Source organism: Callospermophilus lateralis, chromosome 3 (genome assembly GCF_048772815.1).
Source record: "Callospermophilus lateralis isolate mCalLat2 chromosome 3, mCalLat2.hap1, whole genome shotgun sequence".
Classification (NCBI taxonomy): Eukaryota; Metazoa; Chordata; class Mammalia; order Rodentia; family Sciuridae; genus Callospermophilus; species Callospermophilus lateralis.
Window position 1 is genome coordinate 124,997,210 of NC_135307.1, and position 13,022 is coordinate 125,010,231.

General features: G+C 38.2%; 1 long non-coding RNA gene and 3 pseudogenes across 7 annotated transcripts in view; all 4 read right to left on the bottom strand.

Moving 5' to 3' along the window:
- Nucleotides 1-13,022, bottom strand: part of LOC143394184 (uncharacterized) — a 78,849-nt gene that overhangs the window by 22,288 nt on the left and 43,539 nt on the right. For 4 of the 7 annotated variants that reach the window (XR_013155363.1, XR_013155362.1, XR_013155359.1 and 1 more), the window contains exons 6-15: nucleotides 12,331-12,410; nucleotides 12,093-12,143; nucleotides 11,047-11,189; nucleotides 8,241-8,320; nucleotides 8,003-8,053; nucleotides 6,960-7,102; nucleotides 4,153-4,232; nucleotides 3,916-3,966; nucleotides 2,849-2,991; nucleotides 87-166 (exon numbers count right to left, since the gene is read on the bottom strand). This is a non-coding gene — a long non-coding RNA (uncharacterized LOC143394184). The remainder of the gene's footprint in view (nucleotides 1-86; nucleotides 167-2,848; nucleotides 2,992-3,915; nucleotides 3,967-4,152; nucleotides 4,233-6,959; nucleotides 7,103-8,002; nucleotides 8,054-8,240; nucleotides 8,321-11,046; nucleotides 11,190-12,092; nucleotides 12,144-12,330; nucleotides 12,411-13,022) is intronic. The other 3 variants (XR_013090670.2, XR_013155361.1, XR_013155364.1) reach the window with 3 other exon arrangements.
- LOC143396107 (small nucleolar RNA SNORD116) lies at nucleotides 2,541-2,623 on the bottom strand (annotated as a pseudogene).
- Nucleotides 6,651-6,733, bottom strand: LOC143396108 (small nucleolar RNA SNORD116; annotated as a pseudogene).
- Nucleotides 10,738-10,820, bottom strand: LOC143396110 (small nucleolar RNA SNORD116; annotated as a pseudogene).

A 13,022-nucleotide genomic window follows, 5' to 3' on the forward strand; every position in this document is an offset into this window, starting at 1 on the left:
GGGAATATTTTAATGAGAAATAGTTTAGGGACAACATGCAGAAACCAGCATTTCCCAGGACCATGAGTTAAGAAAGCAGCACTGACCAGAGGCGATGAACTTCTAATAACAGTCTTCTTTGGTCTTGAGGGAAAGATGCTCCAGGATGCAGAGTAAAGAATATATCCTGGGAATGAGAGACAACAATAAACCAAGATGGGGTCACGGATGGCAATATCCAGTTTTAGCAGAAATAATGCTAAGTTCTTCTAATGCACTGGAGAAAAGATAGCACCTTCAAAAAATGGTGCTGGATAAACGGGAAATCCGTATGCAACAAACTGAAATTGAGTCCCTATATCTCACCATGCACAAATCTTAACTCAGAATGGACCAAGGACCTAGGAGTTAAACCAGAGACTCTGTGTCTAATAGAAGAAAAAGTAGGCCCTAATCTTCATCATGTGGGATTAGGCCCCTCACTTCCTTAATAAGACTGCTATAGCACAAGAATTAAAAATAAGTATCAATAAATGGGATGGACTCAAACTAAAACGTTTGTTCTCCTCAAAAGAAACAATCTGAGAGAGCCTGCATCCTAGGAGCATTCTAGTGCTCACATATCAGAGAGAGCACTAATCTCTAAAGTATATAAAGAACTCAACAAGATAAGCACCAAAAAACCAAATAACCCAATCAATAAATGGGCAAAAAACATGAACAGACACTTCTCAGAAGAGGATATAAGATCAATCAACAAATATATGAAAAAATACTCATCTTTTCTAGCAATCAGAGACATGCAGATCAAAACTACTCTAAGATATCATCTCACTCCAGTCAGAACGGCAGCTATTATGAAGACAAACAACAACACGTGTTGGCAAGGATGTAGGGAAAAAGCTACACTCACACATTGCTGGTGGGAGTGCAAAGTGGTGCAGCCACTTTGGAAAGCACTATGGAGATTCCTTGGAAATCTGGGAATGAAACACCATTGGACTATTCCTCTTCTCGGACTATACCCAAAGGACTTAAAAATAACATACTGCAGGGACACGGCCACATCAATGTTTATAGCAGCATGATTCACAATAGCTAGACCGTGGAAGCAACCTATATGTCCTTCAGTGGATGAATGGATAAAAAAAAATGTGGCATAACGCAATGGAATATTAGTCAGCATTAAAAACAGAACAAAATCATGGCATTTGCAGGTAAACGGATGGCGTTGGAGAAGATCACGCTTTGTGAAGTCAGCCAATCCCCAAAACACAAATGCCGAATGTTTTCTCTGATATAAGTGGGGGGGGGTGACTCATAGTGGGGTAGCGAGGGAGAGCATGGGAGGATTAGATTGGTTGTAGATAGGGAAGCTGGGTAGAAAGGAAAGGGAAGGGGAAGGGGATTAGCAAGGATGGTAGAATGTGATGGTCTTCATTATACAAAGTACATGTATGAAAACTTGTACTGGGTGTCAACATACCTTATATACAAACAGAGATATGAAAAATTGTGATATATATGTGTATTAAGAATTGTAATGCCAAAAAAAGAACAGGTATAATGGTATAAATTGACGTGAACATACTTCATATACAGAGATACGAAAAATTGTGCTCTATATGTGTAATAAGGAATGTAATACATTCCACTGTTTTCGTGTTTTTAAAAATAATAATAAAATCAATAAGAGAGAAAATGTAGCATTTTAAAACAAGGAATACGATTGGACAAAAAAAGAATGAAACCCTATTGACTGTGAAATGAATGGAAGAGATCATATTATTAAGTAAATAAGACTTGCACAGAAAAAATAGTACCATATGCTCTCTTTCATGGGTGGAAACTAAAAGTAGATTGCATAGAAGCTGAGAGTAGAATGGTGTTTACTGGAAGATTGCCAGAGTACAGGAAGAGGAAGGTATGGGGAATATTGATTAATAGGGTCTAAGTTGCAGTTATATAGGCCTAAGAAGGACTGTTATACACAGTTGGGTGACCACAGATAATAATGAACTTCACATTTCAAAAATTGAGGAGAAAGGACTTTTGAAACATTTTTCACACAGAAATGATAAATATTTGAGAGGACAGATATATTTAACCTGATTCAATCCCAATACAAGGTATTCATGTAATAAAATGTTCCATGGTACCCGCCCCATAGGTCGTACTTTTTTTTATGTATCCGTTTGAAAATAAACTTAAAAAAAACATTGCAATACTTAGAAAAAGAAGAAAATGGTATGAATGTATCAAGTGCAACCACAGCTACTTTCACAGTATTCATTAAGTATGACTTTGTCCCTAGCATTCATATATCATTCATATACCTGATAAGCAGGTATATGAATGCTGTGGTCAAGCACTCAGAGGAGTACAATGTAACACGACTATCCCAAATTTAAAAAGACCTCTATAATTTTTTTATTCTAACCAATATAAGGAAGATAGTTTTCTAATTCCTTATTGCTTATGGGTCCCACTGTCTGAACATGTGAAATCCGCCCCCCAACCCTCCCCTGCCACCCCTGTCTGCCTGGCAGAGTCCCCATGCTGGACCTCAGCTCACAGAAGTGGTTTGGTCACTCATTTTGTTCAGATTCCAACAAGATCCATTTTTGTAAGTCATCATTGGTCCAGGCACACTGAATAAAATGGACCCTGAGCCTAAGGTATGTGGCAGCTACAGATCACCCAGGTTTTTGTCATTCTGGGACACATAGACACACACTCTTCAATCATGGAGCCCTGCAACACAGTTAATGACCATTCCCATGGCTGTCCATCAGAGCTAGGGTCCAATGCCATTGGAGTGATATGATTCCATAGGAGGAATGTAGTATTTTCAGGGAAAGATGCTTACCTTGAGCAAATTACCACCTCAAAGTATGAGAATAGAAGCACTTGAGAATAATTAAGCAGAGTTCTTTCCAAACTCTCTTCCATGTCACCTTGCAAGAGGAAGAATCAACTTTGTCATACAATCTACTCTTGGTCCACGTTGATCTGTGGAAACACAGTAAATATATTCCTTCCTTAGTACCCATGTGAGTTTATACAAGGATACCCAAAAGACACCAAAATCTGAGGATGGTCAAGCCCCTTATTGTTTATAATATCCAAATACATGCAAATGCTGCATAAATTACATCAATTGTGATTATTTGCATTGTTTAGAGAATAATGACACGACAAATTTCTAGCGTACATGTTCAGAACCGATATATCCCCCCAAATGTCTTTGTGAATCAAAGATGTGTGAAACTCAAATAAGTATGGTAAATTGTATGTGGTTAATTGTATACGTAACAATGGAGAGTTCCTATATCCATTTATCCATCATGGAAAGCCTGGGTCGTTTATTATGTCCTCGCACAGACAACTTACTGGCATATTATCCTACTGGCATATTTCCCATATTCCAAAGAGAGGAGGTATGAAATCTCTTGAAAAAAGTGACAGAAATATCAGATGTCTCATAAGATTATTAATACCTCCTGTTTGGATTCACAGAGGTTATAAAACCAATTACATTCTTGATTCCTTATAACATAAACATGACCAATAAAAATATGTTTTCATTTATTTATAGCTGTGAGGCTGGAGAACAAACCTAGGGCTTCATGCAAAATACAATGGCATTCTATCACTGAGCCACACCTGGAAACTGAACAAGGTACATGTTAAAAATTGTGGTTGGAGGTATAGTTCAGTATCGGTATAGTTCAGTGCCTAGTATGTGTGATGCCCTGAGTTCAATTTCCAGAAACACACACACGCACAAACGCACACACACATACACACACACACACACACAAACATGCAGAAATTGTCATGTTAACTCAGAAACTGATTGGATCATTTGAAGATACCGAAGTTGATGAAAAAGTGGCCTGCTCAGTAGTTCTATGTTGTGGCAGTATTACCAACCTGAGGTTAGGAAGCTTGCTACATAGAACACCATTGTCTGAGAGATGCACACTGAGGATAAAGAAAATAGATTTTATTGAGGTTGCCACTAATCTGGAAGGAGCCAGACATTTTAATGTCTCAGATATCACCTTAAAGTCTTGGGGATATAGGGAATATTTTAATGAGAAACAGTTTAGGGACAACATGCAGAAACCAGCATTTCCCAGGACCATGAGTTAAGAAAGCAGCACTGACCAGAGGCGATGAACTTCTAATAACAGTCTTCTTTGGTCTTGAGGGAAAGATGCTCCAGGATGCAGAGTAAAGAATATATCCTGGGAATGAGAGACAACAATAAACCAAGATGGGGTCACGGATGGCAATATCCAGTTTTAGCAGAAATAATGCTAAGTTCTTCTAATGCACTGGAGAAAAGATAGCATCTTCAAAAAATGGTGCTGGATAAACGGGAAATCCGTATGCAACAAACTGAAATTGAGTCCCTATATCTCACCATGCACAAATCTTAACTCAGAATGGACCAAGGACCTAGGAGTTAAACCAGAGACTCTGTGTCTAATAGAAGAAAAAGTAGGCCCTAATCTTCATCATGTGGGATTAGGCCCCTCACTTCCTTAATAAGACTGCTATAGCACAAGAATTAAAAATAAGTATCAATAAATGGGATGGACTAAAACTAAAACGTTTGTTCTCCTCAAAAGAAACAATCTGAGAGAGCCTGCATCCTAGGAGCATTCTAGTGCTCACACATCAGAGAGAGCACTAATCTCTAAAGTATATAAAGAACTCAACAAGATAAGCACCAAAAAACCAAATAACCCAATCAATAAATGGGCAAAAAACATGAACAGACACTTCTCAGAAGAGGATATAAGATCAATCAACAAATATATGAAAAAATACTCATCTTTTCTAGCAATCAGAGACATGCAGATCAAAACTACTCTAAGATATCATCTCACTCCAGTCAGAACGGCAGCTATTATGAAGACAAACAACAACACGTGTTGGCAAGGACGTAGGGAAAAAGCTACACTCACACATTGCTGGTGGGAGTGCAAAGTGGTACAGCCACTTTGGAAAGCACTATGGAGATTCCTTGGAAATCTGGGAATGGAACACCATTGGACTATTCCTCTTCTCGGACTATACCCAAAGGACTTAAAAATAACATACTGCAGGGACACGGCCACATCAATGTTTATAGCAGCATGATTCACAATAGCTAGACCGTGGAAGCAACCTATATGTCCTTCAGTGGATGAATGGATAAAAAAAAAAATGTGGCATAACGCAATGGAATATTAGTCAGCATTAAAAACAGAACAAAATCATGGCATTTGCAGGTAAACGGATGGCGTTGGAGAAGATCACGCTTTGTGAAGTCAGCCAATCCCCAAAACACAAATGCCGAATGTTTTCTCTGATATAAGTGTGGGGGGGTGACTCATAGTGGGGTAGCGAGGGAGAGCATGGGAGGATTAGATTGGTTGTAGATAGGGAAGCTGGGTAGAAAGGAAAGGGAAGGGGAAGGGGATTAGCAAGGATGGTAGAATGTGATGGTCTTCATTATACAAAGTACATGTATGAAAACTTGTACTGGGTGTTAACATACCTTATATACAAACAGAGATATGAAAAATTGTGATATATATGTGTATTAAGAATTGTAATGCCAAAAAAAGGACAGGTATAATGGTATAAATTGACGTGAACATACTTCATATACAGAGATACGAAAAATTGTGCTCTATATGTGTAATAAGGAATGTAATACATTCCACTGTTTTCGTGTTTTTAAAAATAATAATAAAATCAATAAGAGAGAAAATGTAGCACTTTTAAAACAAGGAATACGATTGGACAAAAAAAGAATGAAACCCTATTGACTGTGAAATGAATGGAAGAGATCATATTATTAAGTAAATAAGACTTGCACAGAAAAAATAGTACCATATGCTCTCTTTCATGGGTGGAAACTAAAAGTAGATTGCATAGAAGCTGAGAGTAGAATGGTGTTTACTGGAAGATTGCCAGAGTACAGGAAGAGGAAGGTATGGGGAATATTGATTAATAGGGTCTAAGTTGCAGTTATATAGGCCTAAGAAGGACTGTTATACACAGTTGGGTGACCACAGATAATAATGAACTTCACATTTCAAAAATTGAGGAGAAAGGACTTTTGAAACATTTTTTCACACAGAAATGATAAATATTTGAGAGGACAGATATATTTAACCTGATTCAATCCCAATACAAGGTATTCATGTAATAAAATGTTACATGGTACCCGCCCCCTAGGACGTACTTTTTTTATGTATCCATTTGAAAATAAACTTAAAAATAACATTGCAATGTTTTGAACAACCAACAATAAAAAAAATAACATTGCAATACTTAGAAAAAGAAGAAAATGGTATGAATGTTTCAAGTGCAACCACAGCTACTTTAACAGTGTTCATTAAGTATGACCTTGTCCCTAGCATTCATATACCATTCATATACCTAATAAGCAGGTATATGAATGCTCTGGTCAAGCAATCAGAGGAGTGCAATGTAACACCACTACCCCAATTTTAAAAAGACCTCTATTATTTTTTTATTCTAACCAATTATAAGGAAGATAGTTTTCTAATTCCTTATTGCTTATGGGTCCCACTGTCTGAACACGTGAAATCCCCCCTCCCGACCCGTCCCCGCCACCCCTGTCTGCCTGGCAGAGTCCCCATGCTGGACCTCAGCTCACAGAAGTGGTTTGGTCACTCATTTTGTTCAGATTCCAACAAGATCCATTTTTGTAAGTCATCATTGGTCCAGGCACACTGAATAAAGTGGACCCTGAGCCTAAGGTATGTGGCAGCTACAGATCACCCAGGTTTTTGTCATTCTGGGACACATAGACACACACTCTTCAATCATGGAGCCCTGCAACACAGTTAATGACCATTCCCATGGCTGTCCATCAGAGCTAGGGTCCAATGCCATTGGAGTGATATGATTCCATACGAGGAATGTTAGTATTTTCAGGGAAAGATGCTTACCTTGAGCAAATTACCACCTCAAAGTATGAGAATAGAAGCACTTGAGAATAATTAAGCAGAGTTCTTCCCAAACTCTCTTCCATGTCACCTTGCAAGAGGAAGAATCAACTTTGTCATACAATCTACTCTTGGTCCACGTTGATCTGTGGAAACACAGTAAATATATTCCTTCCTTAGTACCCATGTGAGTTTGTACAAGGATACCCAAAAGACACCAAAATCTGAGGATACTCAAGTCCCTTATTGTATATAATATCCAAATACATGTAAATGCTGCATAAATTACATCAATTGTGATTATTTGCATTATTTAGAGAATAATGACAAGACAAATTTCTAGCATACATGTTCAGAACCGATTTTTCCCCCCAAATGTCCGATTGAATCACAGATGTGTGACCCTCAGATAAGTATGGTAAATTGTATATGGTTAATTGTATATGTAACAATGGAGAGTTCCTATATCCATTTATCCATCATGGAAAGCCTGGGTCGTTTACTATGTCCTTGCACATACAACACACTGGCATATTATCCTACTGGCATATTTCCCATTTCAAAAGAGAGGAGGTATGAAATCTCTTGAAAAAAGACACAGAAATATCAGATGTCTCATAAGATTATTAATACCTCCTGTTTGGATTCACAGACGTTATAAAGCCAATTACATTCTTGATTCCTTATAACATAAACATGACCAATGAAAATATGTTTTCATTTATTTAGAGCTGTGAGGCTGGAGAACAAACCTAGGGCTTCATGCACACTACAATGGCATTCTATCACTGAGCCACACCCGCAAACTGAACAAGGTACATGTTAAAAATTGTGGCTGGAGGTATAGTTCAGTGCCTAGTATGTGTGATGCCCTGAGTTCAATTTCCAGAAACGCACACACGCACACACGCACACACACACACACACGCACACATACAGTAATTGTCATGTTATCTCACAAACTGGTGTTTTGATCTTTTGAAGATACCGAAGTTGATGAAAAAGTGGCCTGCTCAGTAGTTCTATGTTGTGGCAGTATTACCAACCTGAGGTTAGGAAGCTTGCTACATAGAACACCATTGTCTGAGAGATGCACACTGGGGATAAAGAAAATAGATTTTATTGAGGATGCCAGTAATCTGGAAGGAGCCAGACATTTTAATGTCTCAGATATCACCTTAGAGTCTTTGGGGATATAGGGAATATTTTTATGAGAAATAGTTTAGGGACAACATGCAGAAACCAGCATTTCCCAGGACCGTGAGTTAAGAAAGCAACACTGACCAGAGGCGATGAACTTCTAATGACAGTCTCCTTTGGTCTTGAGGGAAAGATGCTCCAGGTTGCAGAGTAAAGAATATATCCTGGGAATGAGAAACAACAATAAACCAAGATGGAGTCACGGATGGCAATATCCAGTTTTAGCAGAAATAATGCTAAGTTCTTCTAATGCACTGGAGAAAAGATAGCACCTTCAACAAATGGTGCTGGATAAACGGGAAATCCGTTTGCAACAAACTGAAATTGAGTCCCTATCTCTCACCATGCACAAATCTTAACTCAAAATGGACCAAGGACCTAGGAGTTAAACCAGAGACTCTGTGTCTAATAGAAGAAAAAGTAGGCCCTAATCTTCATCATGTGGGATTAGGCCCCTCACTTCCTTAATAAGACTGCTATAGCACAAGAATTAAAAATAAGTATCAATAAATGGGATGGACTCAAACTAAAACGAATGTTCTTCTCAAAAGAAACAATCTGAGAGAGCCTGCATCCTAGGAGCATTCTAGTGCTCACACATCAGAGAGAGCACTAATCTCTAAAGTATATAAAGAACTCAACAAGATAAGCACCAAAAAACCAAATAACCCAATCAATAAATGGACAAAAAACATGAACAGACACTTCTCAGAAGAGGATATAAGATCAATCAACAAATATATGAAAAAATACTCATCTTCTCTAGCAATCAGAGACATGCAGATCAAAACTACTCTAAGATATCATCTCACTCCAGTCAGAACGGCAGCTATTATGAAGACAAACAACAACACGTGTTGGCAAGGACGTAGGGAAAAAGCTACACTCACACATTGCTGGTGGGAGTGCAAAGTGGTGCAGCCACTTTGGAAAGCACTATGGAGATTCCTTGGAAATCTGGGAATGGAACACCATTGGACTATTCCTCTTCTCGGACTATACCCAAAGGACTTAAAAACAACATACTGCAGGGACACGGCCACATCAATGTTTATAGCAGCACGATTCACAATAGCTAGACCGTGGAAGCAACCTATATGTCCTTCAGTGGATGAATGGATAAAAAAAAATGTGGCATAACGCAATGGAATATTAGTCAGCATTAAAAACAGAACAAAATCATGGCATTTGCAGGTAAACGGATGGCGTTGGAGAAGATCATGCTTTGTGAAGTCAGCCAATCCCCAAAACACAAATGCCGAATGTTTTCTCTGATATAAGTGGGGGGGTGACTCATAGTGGGGTAGCGAGGGAGAGCATGGGAGGATTAGATTGGTTGTAGATAGGGAAGCTGGGTAGAAAGGAAAGGGAAGGGGAAGGGGATTAGCAAGGATGGTAGAATGTGATGGTCTTCATTATACAAAGTACATGTATGAAAACTTGTACTGGGTGTCAACATACCTTATATACAAACAGAGATATGAAAAATTGTGATATATATGTGTATTAAGAATTGTAATGCCAAAAAAAGGACAGGTATAATGGTATAAATTGACGTGAACATACTTCATATACAGAGATACGAAAAACTGTGCTCTATATGTGTAATAAGGAATGTAATACATACATTCCACTGTTGTCGTGTTTTTAAAAATAATAATAAAATCAATAAGAAAGCAAATGTAGCACATTATAAAACAAGGAATACGATTGGACAAAAAAAGAATGAAATCCTATTGACTGTGAAATGAATGGAAGAGATCATATTATTAAGTGAAATAAGACATGCACAGAAAAAATAGTACCATATGCTCTCTTTCATGGGTGGAAACTAAAAGCAGACTCCATAGAAGCTGAGAGTAGAATGGTGTTTACTGGAGGATTGCGAGAGTACAGGAAGAGGAAGGTATGGGGAATATTGATCAATAGGGTCTAAGTTGCAGTTATATAGGCCTAAGAAGGTCTTTTGTACACAGTTGGGTGACCACAGATAATAATGAACTTCACATTTCAAAAATTGAGGAGAAAGGACTTTTGAAACATTTTTCACACAGAAATGATAAATATTTGAGAGGACAGATATATTTAACCTGATTCAATCCCAATACAAGGTATTCATGTAATAAAATGTTACATGTTACCCGCCCCCTAGGACGTACTTTTTTATGTATCCGTTTGAAAATAAACTTAAAAATAACATTGCAATGTTTTGAACAACCAACAATAAAAAAATAACATTGCAATACTTAGAAAAAGAAGAAAATGGTAGAATGTTTCAAGTGCAACCACAGCTACTTTAACAGTGTTCATTAAGTATGACCTTGTCCCTAGCATTCATATACCATTCATATACCTGATAAGCAGGTATATGAATGCTCTGGTCAAGCAATCAGAGGAGTGCAATGTAACACCACTACCCCAATTTTAAAAAGACCTCTATAATTTTTTTATTCTAACCAATTATAAGGAAGATAGTTTTCTAATTCCTTATTGCTTATGGGTCCCACTGTCTGAACACGTGAAATCCCCCCCACCCGACCCGTCCCCGCCACCCCTGTCTGCCTGGCAGAGTCCCCATGCTGGACCTCAGCTCACAGAAGTGGTTTGGTCACTCATTTTGTTCAGATTCCAACAAGATCCGTTTTTGTAAGTCATCATTGGTCCAGGCACACTGAATAAAGTGGACCCTGAGCCTAAGGTATGTGGCAGCTACAGATCACCCAGGTTTTTGTCATTCTGGGACACATAGACACACACTCTTCAATCATGGAGCCCTGCAACACAGTTAATGACCATTCCCATGGCTGTCCATCAGAGCTAGGGTCCAATGCCATTGGAGTGATATGATTCCATACGAGGAATGTTAGTATTTTCAGGGAAAGATGCTTACCTTGAGCAAATTACCACCTCAAAGTATGAGAATAGAAGCACTTGAGAATAATTAAGCAGAGTTCTTCCCAAACTCTCTTCCATGTCACCTTGCAAGAGGAAGAATCAACTTTGTCATACAATCTACTCTTGGTCCACGTTGATCTGTGGAAACACAGTAAATATATTCCTTCCTTAGTACCCATGTGAGTTTGTACAAGGATACCCAAAAGACACCAAAATCTGAGGATACTCAATTCTCTTATTGTTTATAATATCCAAATACACGTAAATGCTGCATAAATTACATCAATTGTGATTATTTGCATTATTTAGAGAATAATGACAAGACAAATTTCTAGCATACATGTTCAGAACCGATTTTTCCCCCCAAATGTCCGATTGAATCACAGATGTGTGACCCTCAGATAAGTATGGTAAATTGTATATGGTTAATTGTATATGTAACAATGGAGAGTTCCTATTTCCATTTATCCATCATGGAAAGCCTGGGTCGTTTACTATGTCCTTGCACATACAACACACTGGCATATTATCCTACTGGCATATTTCCCATTTCCAAAGAGAGGAGGTATGAAATCTCTTGAAAAAAGACACAGAAATATCAGATGTCTCATAAGATTATTAATACCTCCTGTTTGGATTCACAGACGTTATAAAACCAATTACATTCTTGATTCCTTATAACATAAACATGACCAATGAAAATATGTTTTCATTTATTTAGAGCTGTGAGGCTGGAGAACAAACCTAGGGCTTCATGCACACTACAATGGCATTCTATCACTGAGCCACACCCGCAAACTGAACAAGGTACATGTTAAAAATTGTGGCTGGAGGTATAGTTCAGTGCCTAGTATGTGTGATGACCTGAGTTCAATTTCCAGAAACACACACACGCACACACACACGCACACACACACACACACGCACACATACAGAAATTGTCATGTTATCTCAGAAATTGGTGTTTTGATCATTTGAAGATACAGAAGTTGATGAAAAGTGGCCTGCTCAGTAGTTCTATGTTGAGGCAGTATTACCAACCTGAGGTTAGGAAGCTTGCTACATAGAACTCCATTGTCTGAGAGATGGACACTGGGGATAAAGAAAATAGATTTTATTGAGGATGCCTGTAATCTGGAAGGAGCCAGACATTTTAATGTCTCAGATATCACCTTAGAGTCTTTGGGGATATGGGGAATATTTTTATGAGAAATAGTTTAGGGACAACATGCAGAAACCAGCATTTCCCAGGACCGTGAGTTAAGAAAGCAACACTGACCAGAGGCGATGAACTTCTAATGACAGTCTCCTTTGGTCTTGAGGGAAAGATGCTCCAGGTTGCAGAGTAAAGAATATATCCTGGGAATGAGAAACAACAATAAACCAAGATGGAGTCACGGATGGCAATATCCAGTTTTAGCAGAAATAATGCTAAGTTCTTCTAATGCACTGGAGAAAAGATAGCACCTTCAACAAATGGTGCTTGATAAACGGGAAATCCGTATGCAACAAACTGAAATTGAGTCCCTATCTCTCACCATGCACAAATCTTAACTCAGAATGGACCAAGGACCTAGGAGTTAAACCAGAGACTCTGTGTCTAATAGAAGAAAAAGTAGGCCCTAATCTTCATCATGTGGGATTAGGCCCCTCACTTCCTTAATAAGACTGCTATAGCACAAGAATTAAAAATAAGTATCAATAAATGGGATTGACTCAAACTAAAACGTTTGTTCTCCTCAAAAGAAACAATCTGAGAGAGCCTGCATCCAATACAAGGTATTCATGTAATAAAATGTTACATGGTATCGCCCCCTAGGACGTACTTTTTTTATGTATCTGTTTGAAAATAAACTTAAAAATAACATTGCAATACTTAGAAAAAGAAGAAAATGGTATGAATGTTTCAAGTGCAACCACAGCTACTTTCACAGTATTCATTAAGTATGACCTTGTCCCTAGCATTCATAT